The sequence below is a fragment of the Ambystoma mexicanum genome, chromosome 13 (assembly GCF_040938575.1).
Source record: "Ambystoma mexicanum isolate Mex_15411 chromosome 13, UKY_AmexF1_1, whole genome shotgun sequence".
In the NCBI taxonomy this organism is placed as follows: Eukaryota; Metazoa; Chordata; class Amphibia; order Caudata; family Ambystomatidae; genus Ambystoma; species Ambystoma mexicanum.
In genome coordinates this window covers 91,714,909-91,736,944 of record NC_090938.1, presented here as the reverse complement: position 1 = coordinate 91,736,944, position 22,036 = coordinate 91,714,909, and the positions used below count along the sequence as shown (strand labels likewise).

General features: G+C 40.7%; 1 protein-coding gene across 2 annotated transcripts in view; it reads right to left on the bottom strand.

Annotated features, from left to right (window-relative positions):
• Positions 1-22,036, bottom strand: part of TAFA3 (TAFA chemokine like family member 3) — a 462,946-nt gene that overhangs the window by 77,937 nt on the left and 362,973 nt on the right. The gene's annotated exons all lie outside the window — the stretch shown is intronic.

The following is a 22,036-nucleotide window of genomic DNA, read 5'->3' as shown; positions in this document are numbered from 1 at the left end:
CTATCGAGAAAATAACCTTCCAATCCAAAACACAGAAAAAAGGAACATAGCATTGCTTGTGCTTCTTATATGCAGCAACAACAAGATAGGTCTCAAATACCTGCGTCTCAAGGGCTATAAAGCAGGACATATTCATGCAAAGTGCTGGAGAGATTTGTCAGCTGCATTACAAAGGGGGCACACACCAGGGTTAAAACAGACCAAGATCGAGCGTAACAGACCGTAAATAAAAATCCTAGTTTAAAACGCACATAAAGAGAGCGTTCATATGGGGGGTGGATCTCATCTAGGATATTTTTGCAATTCCCCAACCTATCGATATCCAAGAATTCTGGGCCATTCTTCAGGTCAAAAGCTATGGACACTAATTTAGCCCTAGCAATAGCATTGACCTTAGATTTCAATGCAGGTTTAGAAATAGAACCAGATTCAAGTGTGGTGAGCCAAATGGGGCCAGCAATCAGTCCCTTTAGCATGGTGTTCACATGCTGTACCCACCCACAATTAGCAGCATGCTCAAACTTCAGAAGATTGGTAAGTGTGTCCCTCTAAGGAGATAGACCAGGGGACGACCATAACAGTAGTCAAAACAGAACAGGTTTTAGGGCAATCTGATCAGCTATAGGGCATGTTTGTAGATCCTATAGGAGCAAAGAGGTCAGGGCATTTTTTGGTAACAGCAATAGTTTTTTTAGGAATATATTCTCAACAGAAGATACACTTTTTATGGGGGCATAACCCCATACATCAGCACCATATAATGCTGCTATGACAGCTTGTTTATCAAACAATTCCGTAGCCAGAGAGATTGCCCCACTATCATGGCTACGAAAAAATGACAAAATAACCGCACTGTATTTAGAAAGGTTGATCTTAGCTTTCATCATTTGGTCAACCCAACCACCTGCTTCACTGAACATTTTCTCTAAGTTATTAAAATGACTGACTTGCTCTAATACACTACCCTCTACCGTAACCTTGAACTTATGGGACATGGAAAAAGGGGGCTTAAAAACCATTACCTTGGTTTTGCTAACATTGACTTCTAACCCGAGGGATATGTCAAGCACGACTAAAAGGCCCTTTGGGGTTGTTGCAAAGATTGCCGCATCATCAGCGAAGAATAGGGCGGATCAACTCTTTGATGCAATCCTAGGAGCATCCAAGGCACATAACTCCTATGCATCCACTATTTCCTGGATGGAAAGCAAGAAAAGAAGTGGAGCCAAAACGCATTGGTTTGGATTGTTCTCCACCTGTCCCATAACAAACTGACGCTGAGGCATTGACATGGAGCAGTTTGATCGCTGCTATTAGGGGCTGAGGGACCTTCCTCTTTTCCAAAATCTGCCACAATATTTTTCTGGGAACAAAGTCAAACGCCATTTCAAATCAACGAAAATGACGTCTGATTTAATTCTAAGAAGCTTGGTATATTTTTTAATGAGTAGGAAGAAAAAGAAAGCAGTGGTCAGCAGTTCAGGGTTATTGAAGAAATGGCTCAAACTTAACTATGATAAGCCTCTTATACTAAAGCCATGGAATTGCATTCGACAAACACCGCACAATAACCTTTACTGCAAACCCTCCTCAAAATATTTGAACACTGGTGCAATTATATAAACCAACTGCAGCCCTTGAATATTTGAGTAAAGTGTTGGATAGTGCCTTTACAAAAAATATTCATTCGCCCGCAATGTTATTTCCAGCGATTATGTCACACGGTACACTTTTGAAAACATAAATTAAAACACACGCCTAAAATATAAAAATAAGGGCTGTTCGCCAGATTATCAAATTTCACCTTAAATTCCCCTTTAGTTGAGCATTACTTCTCCAGGGTAAGGACCAATGAATTCTTAACATTACATTTTCATTTCCTTCTGCCATAAAAGGAGCATCATTATGAATGGGACACTAGGGAGCTTTTGGAGTGTGAGCCGCCATGCAGAGAGATTCTTGCACACAAGAAATATACAACCAGAAACAGTTTCTTAACTAGTAATATCTGTACACAAAGACATTGTAGAAAAGAAGGAATTCCGTTGTATGGTGCTGTGACAGGTGGGATTCTGATCTATACCAGCTCAAGCAGCAGGCATTGTGATGTTGCAACACAACCGCGGTAACTTGTTATATTTTGATTTCATTGAACCCATTTTGCAAATACTTATTCAAAATCCATTACACCCTGCTAACACATCACGACTGTGAAATATGGAAAAAGTCATGTTTAACTGCAGTGATGAAGCCTGTCAGTTCTCTACTCACACCGCCACAGCTGACTTCTAACAGCAGCGTGTTGCCTGACTTCACCTGTACGGGCTGGAAGCAGGAAGTTAGAGTAAAGGACCTTATTGGTCTTAAAACACGGAAGCAACTGGCAGACACCTGTATACAAGATAAAAGTGTACATGGCGGCTGTTAACCAAGGATAAATATTCCCACTCGGTGTTCAGAGTCACATAATAGACAAATCAAACTTCAGTCCTATTTTTTATTACATGTGAGTCTGAACCCCTGGGTGGAATATTTCACCATATAGAGTGTCACCCATGTCCATTCTATATATCACATGTGAATGAAGGACACCACTAATTGTTCAGTTGGCCCCAGTTTTCCTGTACACTCTTTCAAACCCCCCGTACCTCCTGTGTTCTCTCCTCTCTCATACTGTCACGCATCAGGTGCTATTTCTGAAGATTTACGTTTGAGCATCTTGGGTTATTCATGATCCATCAGTGAAATTTATATCATCTCGTCCAGTGTTGGAAACTCCTCCAGAGGAAAGAAATGTTCAGCAGTATCCATAGCAACCGAAAGCTCCGTAATTAGGCGGTCAAAGCTACTAAAGGATAATGACTGAAATTAGGCAGAGATTTATAAGATGACATAACAACATAATGGATGTGTAGTCTGCATTTTAGAGGTAAACAGAATAATTAAATAGTTTGACTACTTATCATTAAATTCGATTTTTATTAGCAAGTTTAATGTTTGACTGTTTATTCACAATCTTGTGGCGATTGCATGAAAGATTCCCCTGTGGAGCTTCAGAAATATTGTTGTCCTCTAATAGGACAATGGCTCTTTGGTGCATGCAACATTCTTTTTTAACTGTATTTCTTTATTAATAATCCCAGTGAATAGATTGGCATAAAAAACAAAACATTCAAAGACCACCGTGCGATACCAGCATAGATCAGAGATCGTAATGCATTCAACTCACAAGTACCAATTAGTCTGTATGGAAGGAAAAGGACCAACTAAACAAATTAATTGCCAAGAAAAAGAAGAAGCCAGTTCCAAAGGCAGTTCATTTTATGAATCGTGATCCCTGCATTAGGATCGCTTTCTTCATTGCTTATTATGTACTCCTATACTCCACCAAGCATAAACCATTGGTCAGCAGCCGGCCTTCCGTAATAGGCTTCGTAAACAAATGATTATTACTTGCAATGCTCTTCAGGGGTGTTGGTTAATATCCGTGATGCCTCAATCAAGTTTAATGGTTTTCAATATTAGCCTCTATATAAAGAATGACACCCTTACAATAGCTAAAAAGCACTGGAAATTAAAGCAAACACAAGCCATGTGTCTGCTTCAGGGCAGTGATATCTTGGACATTAGCCAGACAATATATTGTCCTGAAAATATACTGTCAGGAGAACAATATATTTGTTTCTCCACCTATCTACAACGTCTTCACATTTTCTAGGAGTAGAGTTTGTTTTTCTAATTCTGCCAGTCCAAGAATATGACATTGTGCTTTGCTAAGAACAAAAATATGTTTGCTCCCAACAATATTTTTTCAAAAGTTAAATGATATGAAACAGAAAAATTAGTACTACTTTGGAAAAGCAGACTAACCACTAATCTTTCACCGGGTCATTTTCTAGCTTTAAATCTATTAAGAATAGTTAATTCCTATATAAGATACATGTGCCTGTTGCCTTCTTTTCAAATATTAAATCCAGCAATGTAGTTATCTGTTTTCTATATTTTAGCTGTGGCTAGCACGGATAGCTCCTCATTTTCACATTTTCCAAGCTCAAATGATGAGGTATATTAAATTAAGTTCCCAATTTATCAAAGCTGAAGAAATTATCTCCAGGGTACATCAACTGCTGGGAAAATGAGTCTAAATAATATCAGAAAAGGATTCTTCACCACACAAATCAAAACATGTGTGCATTCTATGCAGCTGACGTGTTTTGAATATACCATGCCAATTCCTGGTAAATTTCTGTAAACCAATATGTGTGGTACCACGGCAGCCACTCCTCTATATAAAGAAAATGTTGGGAAGGAGAGAAGACCATTCTATACCCCAAGCGGTTCAGGATACAAAGACTGTGAGATGTAATGTAAGAAACCAGGGGGAAAAGGGGTACCCTTAAAGTCCTTCACTTAATCACATTATTGTCTGCTTTGTAGATATAGTGCACAGGCAATCTTAGATATTAGTAGCCATATTGAAACGTAAGGCCTAAACGCGGCACAGCAGCAAGCATCACAGGCCGCAAACATGTGGAAAGGAATAGGTTGTATATTGGGCACTGATGAGAAAGGCCAGAGCTCTAGAGATCCATAAACCCTTAAATGTCTTAAACCTTGCCTGCCTTCATGGTCGGGGAAGCATGTGCCATGCAGGGCCACGGGAGGTGGGCTGAGCGTCTTTGTATGATACAATCCCACAAGAATGAGGGCGCGGGCCTCCAGCCCCCATCAGTCCCGACTCTTAGTTATTGCACCAAAATGCCCTTGCCTTAAGATCCCTGAATTCCAAGGTACCAGCCAGCCCCATACCACGGATCATAAACATGTTAGATCCCCGATCCATCAAGAAATATCAGAAAGCAGGGCTGTCTTGCCTTCACTTCTGGGTCACGTGGTTTGTGCTGCGAGGTGCAGGGAGGGATACAATTATAGCCAGAATGGAAGACCTTGGAGAGGTGCCGCCTGTGTGGGATCAAGTGAATTTTGTGAGTTAGCATGATCTTGGTTTTTCGCTCAGGCTCCTGTCTGCTTGCACCATGTGCACTGCTATATAAATAGAGATGTATTGTTTATTTTGTACATAATTGCCAAATAGCCACCACCTCATGACCGATGACGACTGCAGCATCACCCACGTCGAAGAAGGACAGAAGGGGCTGTGACCAATGGCCTGGCATCCTCTATGGAGTAGCCGGCCTATGCATAGGGTCTCACCAACCAACCGCACAGGTTTCTACTGTATGTGATGATGTCAACGATTACGCTATGTACATTCTTAATGTACGGATCATGCAGATTTTGGCAGAGCGTTCAGCTGCAGCAGAGCTCTTTGCTGGCGCACTCCCATTTTTTAGGAAAAATATACTTGTTATCCTTGCAAGAGGTGTCTTGGGCCTTTTTCCCTATCCGGGTTGTATTTTATTTCTGGTGTGAGCATTTACGGCTTCCCTACAAGAGTATCTCAATTCTTGTCTAAGTAAGGAACCAGGGCGTGGATGTGTCTCTCGGGTGGTGGATGGAAAGCAGTGGGCAGCTTGTCCCGTAAAATTGCAAATATTTTTTTTTTTATGTGTTTGTTAAGGTATACCAGTTATTATACTTAAAGTGTGGGCTTGCGTAACCTCCCTCTGCAGATCTAGGACATAGCTTCTCAGGCTCCCCTCTATTCAAAGAATGACTCCAAATACCAGAAAGAAATAGTTGGGTTTATGGTCTAAATTCAAATTTTGCACCACTCAACTGTGTTGCCTTAAATGCATGTTTAAATGTAGGCAGGGTCGACCTCTTCAAAATGCCTATACATCTAATCAGGTATGTTGGCACAACATTTAACAGAGTCTTTACAATCATAAGTGGCGTTTACAGTACTAATCTGACCTGCATCCTTATATATCTATAATCCCAAATAAAGCATTATTTCAGACAGAGTGATTTCATATCCTTCGATTTTGTGACATTGCAGGTGTTTTGTTGGTATGCAGTGATTTTAACAAATACAATTACAGAGAATGTTGTAATAACGAAAATGTTATAACAAAGAAATATTGGTTTGTTTGATTAAAATTAATATGGGGTGGGGTATGAGGATAAAATGGGTGGGGAGTGGGATGCAGTGGGTTTATAAGCATAGGGAAATGGGGGGTTTGTTGGGACCCCCCTAAATAAAAAAAATAATCAATATCTTTTGTTATAACATTTTCGTTATTACAGCATTCTCTGTAATTTAATTTGTTAAAATCACATGTAACCATTTTGTTTCATTTAAGAGATATCCTGAGACAACTCAGCCATCTTGATCACCTTGACATAAGGCTGCCGTGGGACAGTTTTTAGAATTACAATTTGTTTTGCTTTCAATGCTACTTTACTCTCAACCCCTTAGAGAATATAAAGGGTGGGCTAGCATAATGGGCTCTTAGCTATGAAGCAAAGGGTTCCATGTAGAAGGAAAGGGTAAAGGAAGGAAAGGGTAAAGGAAGCAGTGGGCACCCATGCCTTATGCCCTATCTAATACTATATATATATATATATAGATCAGAAAGATTGCTCCTATTGTAATTCTTGCCTTATGCTCAATATAGAATGCCTGTGCTTGTCTAACAAATGTGGATGGTACAGACATTGCATCCATAATGGCCCACACAAATTCCCAGCTGACCCTATGAAATGCTTTTTTTTTAAATGTAAAGCTATTGGGGCTTGCTAACCCTAATACCAGAGCTGTGCCTACAGCAGAAACAGGTAGGTGCATATGTTTCATAATGCCATAAACTAGAATCCACACAACCCTAATGAACATACCAATGCTTACCTTACATTTCAAATGCTGTTCCAACCCTTTCATCCAAATCCCAGGTCAATGAAGTTGATAGCAATGTGTTGAGATATTTTGTTGCCATGTGAACTAATTTGAATCATGCCAGTAAAGGAATGGTCTACATAAACTGTGGCCTATTCAGAAGGCAGCATTCATGCACTATCTTGTGCTGTATATAACGGCACACACGCACACACTTCGGTTCCGCACTTTTCAAGTTAACAAATTCTCATATTACTTTCTTAGTTAGTCATTTTGCATCAGCATTTAATTGTTGGTAGATCAATTGTCCTTCATTTGGTAAAAATATATAATAAGTTGTTTTTCACAATATTTAATATTTATTTGCTGGTATTAGTTTTGTGCTTTAACAAGCCTGTGATTTGACTTGGGATGTTTAGTGACCAGCATCATGGGAAGTAGGGGCTAGAAGAGACCAGAGGGAAGGGAGTAAGAAGAGGGGAAAGAGGAGAATGGGTAAATGTATAGGGTGGGGGCTGCTACGTTGGAAACAGTGAAAGGTTGGATCATAAGAAAGTAATCAGATTGTCTTCACATTTCACCTTAAAGAGGAGTGTGTTAGACAGTTCTGCTGTATTAGCACTGTAAATAACAGTTGTTGTGGTTAAGCAACTGAATGGGAGTTGTTTATTTAGCATGCAGTGATATAAGGCAAACATGTCCTACTAATTATTCTAAATAATGACCTGAACACCCACGTGCTCTGCCTTGACTATGGGTCTGTGACAAAGCCACATTAAACAGCCCCTATCTGACACCGCAGGAACTCAGGGACCCAACAGCCTCAAGAACTGCCTGGAGGCTGTAAAAAGAGGATTCCTTAGAGTGCAGAGTTTCTAAAAGCAGATATGAACCACAGTTGTAGTGAGACTGAAAGAATAGATTATGTTACCACTGCTGCAGAGACCAGCACTCATGGTAGGGGAGACACTACAATTCCAATGTAAACTAATTCTAGAGGAAAAAGGCTACTCTTTGCTTTCCCAACTGGCAGCGAACCACTGCAGACAAACCGAAGAGAAATGAACTAGCAACGACCAGCTGCGAGGAGTGGCAACTACTTCTGCCTGACTTCAAAATAGGATGTTAACCCCTCATCTAGAGAGCAGAATATTAGAAAGGTGAAAATATCAGACAATAAGACAATGAGACAATAGGAAAGAGGAATAACCTATGACGAACAGTGAGACTGGGAAATAACTTACCAGAAGGTTTCTTGAGAAATCATATAAAACAAGAGGCATGTAAAGAGCTTATGTTCTTGCAATAAGAGGCACAGGTAGATCTTCAGACCAGGTGGCAATAAAAAGAGTTAAGGAGCCCAAGAAATGGAACTTTCTGAGGTCAATATCTGAGAAAATAGAATTGACCAGACTAAGAGCGAATGGGCCTCATTCCGAGTAGGGCGGTAAGGGTTAACGGTCACCGGTAACGAGACCGGTGCCGTTAAACCCTTACCGCCCTACTACGAGTTCCCTTTGCGGGTCCTTCCTTAACGCCTGCTTTTAGCCGGCGTTAAGGACGGGACCCACAAAAGGACTCCGGGGTCAATAACGGTACCGTCATTGCCGACTTCCCCCTTCCAATTGAGCCCTATGGGGGCTCAAATGGGAATGGGGAATGGCCCTGGTGAATGGGGAATTACCGGTCCCTCCGACCTCGGAATGGACCGGTAATTACTCCATTCACCAGGCCGGAGTTTGGATGAGTTTTTGGGGCAGCCATGCCGCAAATAGCGGTGTGGTTACCTCCGAACTCGGAATGAGGCCCAATGTGTGGAGCTTTCTGAGGGCTATTTCTCTGACACTGTAAGAGACCAGACCAAGCAAGAAAATGAAGAGTGTGGAAGAGCTACCTCTTAGATACTGGCAGAGACCAGACTTAGTGAAAACGTGAAACGTTTCCTCAGGTCTATATTTCAGAGGTGTCCAGTCAAAGGATCGAAAATAAAGGATCGAATGACCTTTTGAACGAATGGAAAAGGATCGAAAAAAAAGGATGAATTTCTTTTATTTATTTATTTATTTATTTTTTTTTTTAGTTTGGGTTGGTAAAAAAAGTGTGTTAATAAAGAAAACAGGGGATTGGGGGGAACCCCCCCCCCATAAAAAAAATATATTAAAAAAAATGTGATCCTTTTTTTCGGTCCTTTGACTGCCGAACAAAAGGCATTCGATCCTTTTGTTTTCGAAACTATGACCTACAACCATACAAGGGGTGATAGGTTGCCTTCCCCTACCTAGAGACCCTGAGTCGCACCAGGTTAAATCCAAGGTAATCTTATATAATATTAAGATTACATGTGCCACACCTAAATACTGACATCTAATTAACACGGATCTTTACTTTTTATTTTTCAATTTATTTATCAAATCACAAATGCATAAAAACAAAAGACACCTAAATCTATAAAAACAAACTGTGCTAATCACAATCTAGCTGGTGAGAATCCACCAGGCCTATCGGGATGTCAAATTCCATCCGGATAGGTAACGGGAAAAACCAGTATGTATTACTGCAAAGATAAAACAGATGATTACAAGGAAGAGTCAAAAGAGAATGGAGTCTCCCAACTGCTAATGTATGCCTCAAGGGTTTTTGGCCAGAGCGAGTGATCTAGTACTGCATTTAATTTGTTAACCACTCTGTTTTACAATAACTTGCGTTGGTGAGGGGTAGCTGCAGAGTGCTTTGTACACGCCAACTGCCCTATTCCACTTTTAAAGTGTGAGAGATAGGAATCAAAAATATAAAGCAGTTCCTATTAACAAGTCGACATATGTTTCGGCCTTGCTGACTCATACGGAACTCTCTCTGGCGCCGTTGGTCTTGATGTTAGTAATGGCCGTCTTCAGGACAGAGACAATTGCGTTGTTTTCAGTAGTAGATACTTTTCCCATTCATAAAACATCTAAAAAGAAATATATAGAAAAATATATTTCACTAGGAACATTTTGTTCCCAAATATTAAAAACGGTGTGGACTGACAGTAATGAAACCACAGTTTCTTGGACTAACCTGAGTGTTTCCCAATCTGCATACATTGACAGGGGTTCTAAGATATAAAAAGCCGGAGTAGTAGGATTTTGGTTAGTTAAAAAGGACTGTTCATCCTCGTCGATCGTTGATGAGGGCTAGATCGACAAGGATGAACAGTCCTTTTTAACAGGAAACAAACTGCATCAGAGGTTGAGCCGAGCAGTATTCATAATGACAAAGCCGGCTTACATCATATGCTATTGGAACTCGATAATAGCATTCGCCTGACCTCACCAACGATATTGGCACTGAATACGGCGCTCAGCTCCTTTGTTGCAGTATACAACATCATCTACGACAAAGTTAAAGACCACACCAATTATTTGGATGTGATTGCTCGGAAGCTGGACTTGATGGGCGGGATGCTATGCCCCTTACGTTGCTGTCACCTGTTGGATTCCCAGAAAAGCAGGAAGAGGTTCTCAATCTAATCATTCTTGATCAGTCTGTATACTTGGTTGAAGGAACGAGCCAAGCTTTGAGTGCTGTGATCCCAAACTCGCCCGTATTGTTAAAAAGTGCTGCCAAAAGAGACCCCTTCTCAGAAATCGGCAAGCAACTATGCAGCAAACGTAACTTACCACAGAAGGGATTTCAGGAAACAAATACCTGCCAATAAGTCAATGAAAGGTCTGTCAAAAGGAAAATTATTTTTTGAGAAAAGGAAATCAAATGATACTCACTTCAAATATGACGCTACTCCTGGAAACGTAGCAATGGCATCTGAAGCTATTCTTCCTTCTAATTACCCATCAAGTATGTTCCCTAATTAAAACCTCTTCACGTTGCCACCGACTGAGCTGACACAGGTGGCTGGCAGAGAAACAACTGATGTCAAGGTCTCAGGCCATAATGACCCAGTCACTTCCCTACCAGTTAGTGTACAGACAGACGTGCAAGTAGAGTTTAGTCTCAACCACACGGTTAACCAACCTTGTCTCCAACCAGGAAACGCTCATCATCAACAAGAAGAGAAACCGCTGTTTTCTAACACATCCTGCAAAAAGCATTATCCCTTATCTCCTCCACCTTTGAGGACAATTTTTACAATCCCCGTTAGCAGAGCACATCATACAACTCAGGCCAACAGAGAAATTGTGTGGAAGTGTGACTTCAGCGGCCCTTGCCTGCCTACTTCACTTGAGAGAGATTCCTGTCAGTCTCAGCTAGCATAAATGCCAACATGCAGACCATTTTTGGCAAACTCTTTTGGCCATGCTCAGATACAGTCGGGTACCCAGTATGATCAGTGATGGAGGAATCACGTTAGGCAGCCGGACCCCCCAGCAGGTCTAACGATTCAAGTTGCGAAACCTCAGCAAGAGGTAAATCCTGATTTGAGTGCATCTAGTAGGCGAGTATCGTTGACTCAAAGCGTTCTCTGAGGTGCTAAAGGATCAGATTTTATTGACAATGATCACTCCAAAGAAGTCATCACTGAAAAGTGCCCTCTTTCCCGTACCAGCACTTCTCCCTATCAACATGATGGACCGAAGGCTCTAATGACCGACAAGTCTCCTCCCTCTCCTCCCAGTCGATCTGTTCAGTCCTCATCTCAACAAGATAAAAAGGAGACCAAAAAAGCTGTGTATGACCCGTCAGCTTCCTGGTGATATCGAAGTTTGTTTGAAAAGAACTAATGTACTAACAATCTTTGCAGAAATTCCTGCAATGCAATCAATTTCCTCCTTTGATATTGAAAGAATCCATTTCCCTTATCGATTGCAATCAAATAAGTCTGTTATTTATTTTTCTTCACGTTTATTGATGGGTTTGGTTCTGGGCAAAAATGTGAGAGTTTGGGATTTAATCTTGAAAGATGTATGGAGTCTCTATGTGCTCATAACGAAATGCGTTATTCTGTGTCCCAATCAAGCCTCTGGAATACAGGGGTGTCGCATAAGGGCTACAGACCATTGATACGCGATGATAGAGGAGCCCACAAACGTGTCTCCTTCGACCTAACCTCAGCTTTGTCGGACAGAAATAGTAGATGACGAACGGCTTGCAAATGACAACACCGAAACCCTCTCCCTCAAATTTTTCAGTTGGAACACCCGAGATTTTTTCATTTGAATGAGAACGCTGAGGCTTGATCCTATCTGAAAGTTAGCATTGTGATGTATTTTCAAGAAACCTGGCTAATTAGCTGCCCCCCAACTAGATGGTTATGAGCTCTTTCATCAAGCAGCTACATCAGTTGAATCAGGTAGACCATCTGGTGGGCTAACACACCATTTGGGATTCTAGCTGTCGAGATGCATTCTGGCATATTGTGTGCCTCTTTACTTCTTGTTAACATTTATTGGCACAAAGGTATCGCTGATTTAGACCATTTATTTAAAAAAAAAACTACATACCTGTATAACACGTTGGAAAAAGTTAAACAAGGGGGGGTTTCCTTTTGGTTGCCGGTGCTCTAAATACCAACTGTTGTGACACCCTTCCTGGTGACGATTTTTGCAGAGTCACAGCTGATTATCTTCCTAAGGGTGCCAAAGCAAAGACGGGACTAAACTGGGGACTCACTATGTGAAGTCTAGACTTGTTAATGGCCTATGAGTTTGATACCCTGACAGGCAAAAGAGCACACACATGTCGTAGAGGCACACGTCATTCGACACTGGATTATATATTTCTTTTGTTTGTTCCGACTTTTTGCTTTTAGAAAACATATGGAGTGACCATAAAATGGTAATGACAAACTTCAATGTGACCTATGCCAAGGTCGATATACACCGTCCTAGTAACCTGATAGTTAACAATAGAGGCAGTAGGGTGAGAAGGACTCTCAAAACCTCAATGAAACTAGATAAAGAACTTATGGGTATTTTGCAAAAAACCTCATATGAAAGAAAATTGGTATATTTTGGGGTTGAGAAATATGCAGAGACCATATTGCAGTCATTGTCCAAAATATTGCGAGATGGTCCCATAATTGATAATGCAAAGCCAGGTGGGCATCCAAATTGCTATAACGAACAACTTGTTATAAAAAGACAAGCTTATAGTAGAGCGATCAGGTTAGTAAAGAACTCTAAGAGCGCAGGTTATTAAGAATTGCAAGTTAAAAACTATAAAGCAGGAATGCAGAAATGTCCCAAAAAAATAAAAAATCATATTACAGAGCAACGCTGAAACCATGCTAACAATACTAGCAGGCAAAGACTCTTGTTTTTTTTGGGAAACCGTGAACGCAGCGACTTATCCTCAATTGCGCACCCAGGTTAATGAGGTACCGAATCCTCCTGGGTGTCTCACTTTAAGACTCTGTATTCCAGTAACAACCTTTTGATGACAGACAATTATGAGATACGAGGCGACTTAGTAGCTGCCCTGCCTATCATAAAGCCTGATCCGGAGGAAATGTTGCCATTAATTAAGAAAGCCAAATCCTCAGGCGCTCTCGGACCAAATGGCCTTTGCATAAATCTTCTAAAAAAGGATCCAAAAGTATGGTCAATTATTCTATCCTTTTTGCAAACATCATAGATATGGCAGCAGGCCCTGATTCTTGGAGTTTGTCACACGTTGTTCCCATCTACAAGAGAGGCGAGAGGTCAGACCTGAAGAATTACAGACAATCGCTTTTCTAGACATAGAAAGTAAGATTTTTGCAAGGGTTCTGTTGAGTCACATGGAAATATGGGAGAAGAAGAAGACGTGTAGACTGGATCGCTTCCAAACAGGTTTCCCGAGCAGCCATTCCACCAATATAAGTGGAGCTGTCTTGCAAGAATCATCTTGGAGCTCCCAGTATAAAATAACCTAAGTTTAAGAAAGCCAGAGTTGCTGCAAGGAAAAGACATGCTGTGAGAATGCCAGGAGCCAGTGACGGACTCCTGGGTATTCACAGGTGATTGCAAGCAGCATTTTTCCACCAGAACCTGAAGGAAAGCCGGTGTGTGAAGAGGATCCGGTCAGAGCCTAACAGCCAAGAAGGAAGCTATCGGAAGAGGAAACCCGCCAGGGACGCTTCTCTTGTTGACCACGGAAGACTCGGCAACACCAAGAAAAGCCAGTGAGTCTGCCCAGAGGCAGTGGGGATCCCTGGGCGTATTAGCAGCCTCATCGAGTGAAAGCGGATGAAGCACAGCAACTGAGAGAGAAAAAAACAAGCATGTTTAATTTCAGAATGGAAGTTGCATTACGAATGAAACCCTTAAAAACATATGGATATGTACAGTACAAATGTAGAAGGAACCCATAACAGATAATACATCGAATGAAATAGTGGAAGAAAAAGTGTTTGTGCAACTATGGTGATGGGCATATTGCCTGTATGATCACAAGTGTGTGGAAACAAGAAGGTCTGTCAGGAGAAGGCAGTCACAAATGTTTGAAAACCAGGAGTCCTGGCAGGAGAGTATATCAGGAAACAAGTAGCCCTGCCAGGAGAGTATACTAGGCAGTCAAATGTGTGTAAAACAAGAAACCCTGGTGGGAGATTATACCAAGCAGTCAAAAGTGTGAGAAGCCAGAAGGAACAAGCTAACATCTGGCAGAATGGCATACCAGGTATTCAGGCAGAGACATATTGCAAAGTCAGACAAGTTTGTACGTTAACATTGTTGTGGGCCACAAGAGGCATAAATAACGGTTTTATGTAAAACTACAGAAAGCAAAGAAGAATCCAGTGGAAGGAGCGACCCTCTGGAGCCGAGACATCTTATTCCCAAAGAAGTTTTCTGATGGAACAACTTGTTCTTACTTTGTGAACACTTTTCAAAAACTCCCAAAGGTTAAAGACATTTACTGTTTCACCTTAGAGTTTAGTTATAGTGTGAGGGTCAGAATAGAACTGTGGACATAGAACATGATTGGTTTGGACATTCTGACACTGACAAACCCTTTGTTTTAGGTAGGGACATTCATATTAAAGCAGGGTCAGAGGGGTATTTTCCAAACCCCTTTTTTCCAAATACAATTCTTTAACCAAAAACATGGTAATCTTGTGTGTGAGTTTCATTCCTTACTCCTGAGACATGGTGTCAGGAGTGGGTTCGGGCTCAGTTGACACAACCTGGGGGACCCTCAGGTTTGAGAAACTTGGCAACAGAGCTTCTGATGCATCAGTAGTGACAGAACAATCTATTGGATTTGATTTGTGTAGTAGCTGGGAGATTTGATGCGACCTGGAGACCAAGTGTTACTACAAATTGATTTGGTCCGGATAAGCCCAGCTGGAACTTATATTAGACTCAACCCTAAATCAGGCCTAGCTTGGCGATATGGCCTAGATATTTTAGCAGGCGTCATAGATCCTGATTACAGAGGTAACATTCAAATCTTGATCCAAAATAGCAGGAAGGATGCATATCAACGAAAGGCAGGAGAGAAGATAGCCCAGGGGATTATGGAGAGGTCTCTATTTCCCAAGACTAATGGAATTAAAGAGGCTGATTAGACCAAGAGAGTAAGCAAAGGATTTGGAGAGGCAGACATAGATACCCTCGCCACTTCTGAGATAGTTCTGCACAAGATCCTTGGAAAAGAAACCAGCATTATTTCAGACTTGGCATTTGCCCAAAAGAATGATCCCTTACTTGCAGAACCCTTCCTTCAGGTCTTATTCGAGGAGGAGGGCAGAGAGAAGGGAGGGCATTTATTTTCCTGTAAACTGGGCTACTACATACTGGTAGACATTGGTCCAGATGGGGCTCATAGAATACAAATAATGGTCCTTAAAAGTCACAAGAAAATAGTCTTAGAGATTGCTCACTCCCATCTCACAGGCAGCTATTTAGGAACAGCTAAAACCCAAGGCCAAATATTGAACTGTTTGGCCAGGGATCTATGCCGATGTGAAAAATGTTGTGCTTACTTGCGCCTTGTGCCAGTTTCAAATGCCCCCTCCAGCTCCCTTTCAACCTCTACCAATCATTGATGTGCCCTTTTCATGGATAGGCATGGATATTGTTGGGCCCCTTGAACCATCAAATCTAGGGATGTAGTTTATGTTGGTAATAGTGGACTATGCAACTTGCTATCCTGAAGCATTCCCTTTGTGCAATAATACCACATAGCAAATTCTCAAATATTTAATCCCCTATTTTTCACGGGTTGGATTCCAGAAGGAAATATTAACAGATAAGCGGATTACCTTTATGAGCAAACTAATGCCTGAGGTAAAGGATATTCTATGTCTAAAAACACTTAGAATGTCCATTTATCACCCACAGAGCAATGGACTAGTGGAACAGTTTAATAAAACTTTAACACATATATTGAAGAAGTTAGTTGAGGCTGACTGCAAAAAATGGGATTTAATGACACCTTAGTCCTCTTTTGCCCTCTGAAAAACCCCACGGTCCATCACCAGATTCCCTCCATTTCAACTGTTACATAGCAGAGAACCATGGGATGTCCTTGATATGTTATGGTAGACTTGGGGAGAAAGGAAGAAAGCCATCTTGCCCATTTCCCAAACAGCCAGCGATTACAAGAAAACATGGCTGTGGTTAGGACAATAGTTCAACCTCTCATGGTCAAACCCAAGAGAAGCAGAAAGGTCATCATGTTAAGAATGCCTTACTTAGATGCTTTTCAATTGGACAAAACGATATTGTTCTCCTCCCTTCATCCAAGAATAACATGCTGCCCAAATGGCATGGTCCCTATGAAGTGATTGAACAAACAGGGCCTTATGCTTATCGGGTATCACAACCTGACTGTAGAATTAAAACCCACCTTTATCATATAAATCTCCTTAAGGAGTGAAGGAAAACCTTGTTGAAGATACCACTGTGGTGTTGACTAGTCTGATGTCTGATGAATCCAACGAAAGTGACCTGATTCCATCCAAACTACCTCAGAATCAGGAAGACCTGTTTTGCCCAACTTGAACAGTTCTCTGATTTTTTTTGGAACAGAGCCAGGATGAGTTAAAGTGGTGTTTCATTATATTCGTACACCCCCAGGAAAAGTGTTACATTTAAAGCCTCATCAAATACCTGAATCTAGGAAAGATATCATCATAGAAGAAGTGAAAAATATGTTGAGAGCCGATATTATTCAGCCATCTCTGAGGCCTTGGTCCTTTCTCTGGTTTCCCAATTCAACAGTTGCCCTATGCCAAGGATAGACAATCTGATTGATCGATTGGGGGCTGCCCTTTTCCTCCCCACGATTGATCTGACAAAAGTATAATGGCAATTCCCTGTAAATCCAGAAGACAAGAGAAAACAGTAGTTGCTGCCCCTATTGGACTCTTTTAGTTCATGGTATTACCTTTTGTAATACATGGGGCCCCGGGCACCTTTCAAAGAATAACTGGCCAAGTGATCTGGCCTTACGAAACTTTCTGTGGCACACACATCGATGATATCATCATACACAGTAGGACGTGCAAAGAACATTTACACCATCCATACTTAGTTACCAGGGCATTAAGAAAATCCAGGCTCACAGCAAATCCAAAGAAGTGTCACTTGGCACTCTCAGCAGTCAACTATCTTGGGGGTTTTGTTGACAATGGACTAGTTCAACCCCAGACTGAGAAAGTCAAAGCAGCTAGTGAAACACCAATCCCCCCCACCACCACCACCAAAAGATATCTAAGGTCCTTTTTGGGCTTAGTGGGCTTAGTGGGGTATTATAGATGGTTTATTCCTAGTTATTCATCTATCACGTCATGCCTCACTGACAATCTCAAAAATGCAGAGCCCCAAAAATTCAACGGAAAGAAGAAGACCAACTGTGTTTTGAAGAACTCAAGATCATTCTGCGTAGTGAACCCATGTTGAAGGTGTCAGATTTCAACAGGAAGTTTATTTTACAGATGGATGCTTCACACATTGAGTTAGGGGCAGTTCTTTCACAAGATCACAATGGTATTTAACAGCCTGTTCTTTACATCAGTAGGACACTGTTTCCCAGGGGAAATGTACAATGCCACTATTGAATTGGATACCTTGTCAATTAAATGGGTGATTATCTATCTTAATAACTCACTGGTAGAGAGCTTATATTGGTCAAAGCTCATGCCCCCTCGACATGGATGAGCCTCCACAAGGATATCAATGCACGAGTCTTGCGCTGGTTCTTAGACTTACAGCCCTATTGATTTTGACTAGAACACCGTAAAGAAACAGAAGATGCCAAGGTAGACTTCTTCTCCCAGTTCCCAATATGTGCTGAGAGAACCAGCATCATTAGGGGAAGGGTATGTGATGAATCTGATGGAGTCATCATTGATTTCCCAGCAGTGACCTCCTGCCATGTGGCCAGGGGATGGCAGCTGCTACATAATCCTGAACCTGGGCGCGGCTATATGAGGCAGGATCACTTGGGGGAGACAACCTCTGGGGAGATGTCTTGACTTCATTGGGTGAGACCTGGTATCCCCCATTTGATCTTGAAAATAACCTTCCCATGTCCAATTCCCTCATGGCCTATTGTTATGCATCCACTCCTTCTCCTATGAAGAATAGGGAAATCGCTCCGTCCAGTACCACCTATAATTTATCCATAATGCATTCATCATTTGAAACTGTTAAGAACTTTAATTCAAGACTTCTGACTCAATTCTCAAAAGTGGACTTCCTTCCCCAAAAGGACCAAATTACTATGATGAGGAACAGTGATAGAGTAATGCAAAGCACAGGAAGCAACCACTCCATCAAGCACTCTGGTGGTTGTGCATTTGTGCATCCACACCGGTGCCCGGGAAGTTTAAAAGATACCTGAAGCAGAGAATGGACATCAACTGCAGCTGGCGGAAGAGAGCAAAGTCTCTCCATGAGATTGAGGAAAGTGAAAGGCTGTTAACGGCCTGGTGGAGCAAGGGGTCTTGCCATTGAAGAAAGTAGGAATTGCATGTGAGGAAAAGACACACTGCGAGAATGCCGTTCGCATGTGATTGTGAGCAGCATTTTGCCAACCGGAGCCTGAAGCAAAGCTGACGTGTGAAGGGGATACAGCGAGAGCTGAACAACCCAGAAGGAAGTCGGTAGAAGAGGAAACCCGACAGACACGCTTCTCCGGTCAACCGCAGGCGAGCCCTGCAATGACAAGAGAGTATACAGGCAGTCACATGCGTGTGAAAATAGTATACCAGGCAGTTACAACTCCGTCAATACAAAAGGTTCTGAAAGGACAGCATACCAAGCAGTCAAAAGTGTGTGAAAACAAGAAGCCGTTGCAAGAGAGCATACCAGGAGGTCACAAGTGTCTGAACCAAGAAGGAAAAAGCAAAAGCCTGGCACAAAGGAATACCAGGGATTCAGGAAGAGACATATTGCAAAGTCAGACACGTTTGTATGTTAACATTGTTGTGGGCCTCAAGAAGTAAAATGAACTATTATATGTCAAACTACAGAAAGCAAAGAAGAATCCAGTTGAAGGGAGCTACCCACAGCAGCCGAGACTTCTTGTCCTCGAAGAACCCATGTGTTGGAACAATTTATTCTTATTTTGTGAACACTTTTCAAAACCTCCCAAATATTAAAGACATTTCTCAATTCACCTTAGATTTTAGTTTTAGTGCGTTGGTCAAAATAGAACTTGGACACAGGACAGTATTTTTTCGCACATTCTGACACCAACTGAAACATAGTTTTTGGTTTATGTCGGGAAATTCCTCTTAGAACAGGGTCGGAAAGGCATTTTCCCTATCCCTTTTTCTTTAAGTCTTTAACCAAAAACATGGCAAACTTGTGTTGGAGTTTCCTTCCTGACGCCTCACAGGACATATCCCCCATTACACTGGAGCTATAATTCTTACCCCTATCCCAACACTGTGTTAGCAGATTGTTCAGCATCTCTTACCTTCATCGATTTTAAACCGGCCCCAGCCTAACAATGTTAATAGATCTTGTTTCTGCTGACCCCAGCTGACAGCAACTAACAGCATTTCAAACTCTGTGGCAGGCAACATGGATGCTCTAAAAAATCCCTATGTATATAAACTGAACCTAAAATAGTGTTAACAGGCAAACACATGTGTATGCCATAATCCACTGTTAGGTGTTGTCCACATATTTTCATTAAGGTACTCGGTTAGAAATAACGGGATTTCTGAAAGTCAATTAGCACAGTTTGTCAGAGGAGAAATTCCCCTTTACCTTTTTGAACGCAATGGTCTCCTGATAAATGTGTACACATTTGAAGATGTTTATTAAGGATATATTTCTAAACTGCCTTTGTTTTTTTCTGCTATTTGATGCGCCGCAAAGCCAAAGCTTTATTCCGGCCATTAGTGTATTTCATTAAAATGTTTCATTTTGTGTATTGTGAACAAACTTTGCTTTTAGGAGTAATGAAGTGTTCCATAGCAGTATGGGAAACCTGCAAACATTTGATGTTACACAGAGAACCGTCCTTACAACATAGCATTTTTTACCAACATATTATTTTTCCGTGTATGTACTTTGAGAGTTGTACATCATAAGCTATTAGGAATTAAAGTACTGAAAATGATCCTTGTCATCCAGGATAGAAATGCAGAGGTTACTTGTACAAAGAGCTACACTTTTTTTTTTTTTTTTTACTTGAATTTAATCGAAAAGATTTTTACGATTTTTACAAGAGCTATTTCTCCTTCTACAGATGTGCCTCAGCGCGTTCATGCTTTGATCGTAGAAAGAAGGTTTCCTAGCTTAAAAAGAGACTCCTCTCTTTATGTCTCCAAGCTACACTTTCCCTGGGATGGGTCAAGACCGATTTTCATTTGGCTGTCTGCTCTCTGTAATGACAGAGATGAAATGGAAAACAGTGGAATGAATTGTTATCCAGGAACATTTCTCAAAAAGCGTCAACACAAACATTTGTATCCATTCATTTTTTTTTTTGTTTTTTTCTGCAATAAAACAGTCTTTTTGTTCTGTGACATGTGATTTTGTAATTACTTTTTTTAGCAGCTCACAGAAAAGCATTACAAACCTAATTCGTGAAAAAGTGACAACCTAAAATGCATGACGAGTATTTGAATAACAGAAATCAAGTAATTTACCTACAATTCTTGCAACTATTGTATTTAACAGTTTACATTGTATTAAGACTATTTACATTTTACAAACAATTCAAACACGGCTATTGACAAAGTATGTAGTGTAAGCAAGCTTATAAAATCCAAAAATGTAAGAGGATTTCAAAAATATAAATCTTCACTCGAAACTTTGTTGTGTAATGTAAATATATGTAAATGTTTTGAATTCAAGTGACCACCAGAAAGGGGAGACGAGTATTTGAATAAGATCAATCCACTTATTGCCTAGACGTCTTGCAACTATTTTACTTAAAAGTGTACAATATATTAAGGCTGTTTACATTTTGTGAAAAATTCAAACAAGGCTATTGATTAAAAAAAGTAGTATAATCATAATTATTTATTTATTTATATGTTGTTCAATGAGCTGTTACATTACATATCAAGTTAAAATAATATATCATACACAGATAGCATAGATTAATGTCTAATCATGATTATTCATTCTAAAAAGTAAACAATTTAAAAAATAGAAATCTTCACTCTAAGCTTTGTTACATAATGTGAATATGAAAATGTTTCTAATTCATGTGACTCAAATAGTTGTTGAAAGCACTAAATGAGATAAGAGAGAAGGAGTCTGATAAGTAAGTTGTAAGATTGTCAGTGAGGGCATGGGGTTTATATTGTTCCCCCCCACCCCGACTTCCATCTTTATATATAAAGATGAATGTATATATGTCTGTATGTTTGTCCGGCTATACAAATCCACAACATTGAACCCACTGCTAGCATATTTTGCTTGGATTCCTCATTTGTCTGGGGCAAGAGTGTACTCTATGTTTGGATTAAAAAAATGTACTCCGTAGACACCCTCATTTACTGATGCTCACCCCGATTCACTACAGTAGGTACTAGAAGGAGACAGCATTTGGAAAAGTGCCTGGAACAAAATGTTTGCTATGTTGGTTATTCCTTTAAAATGTATTACTACTGTATACAGTTTGAAAGTGTTTATTAAAGCATTTTTAAAGGGAATAAAAAACAAAAAAGAATTTTATATTTTTTTATCAAGCAACTCAAAATATGGAAAGGGCAAGGTTACTGTTTACCTATATTCATTCACGAGAAGAGTGGACAATCAATCAATCTTTCTTGGACATTTTCTCAAATGTGCTGAAGCCCCTAAATGACTGAAACATGCCGCACAAAAAAATGAAGATCACTTGCAG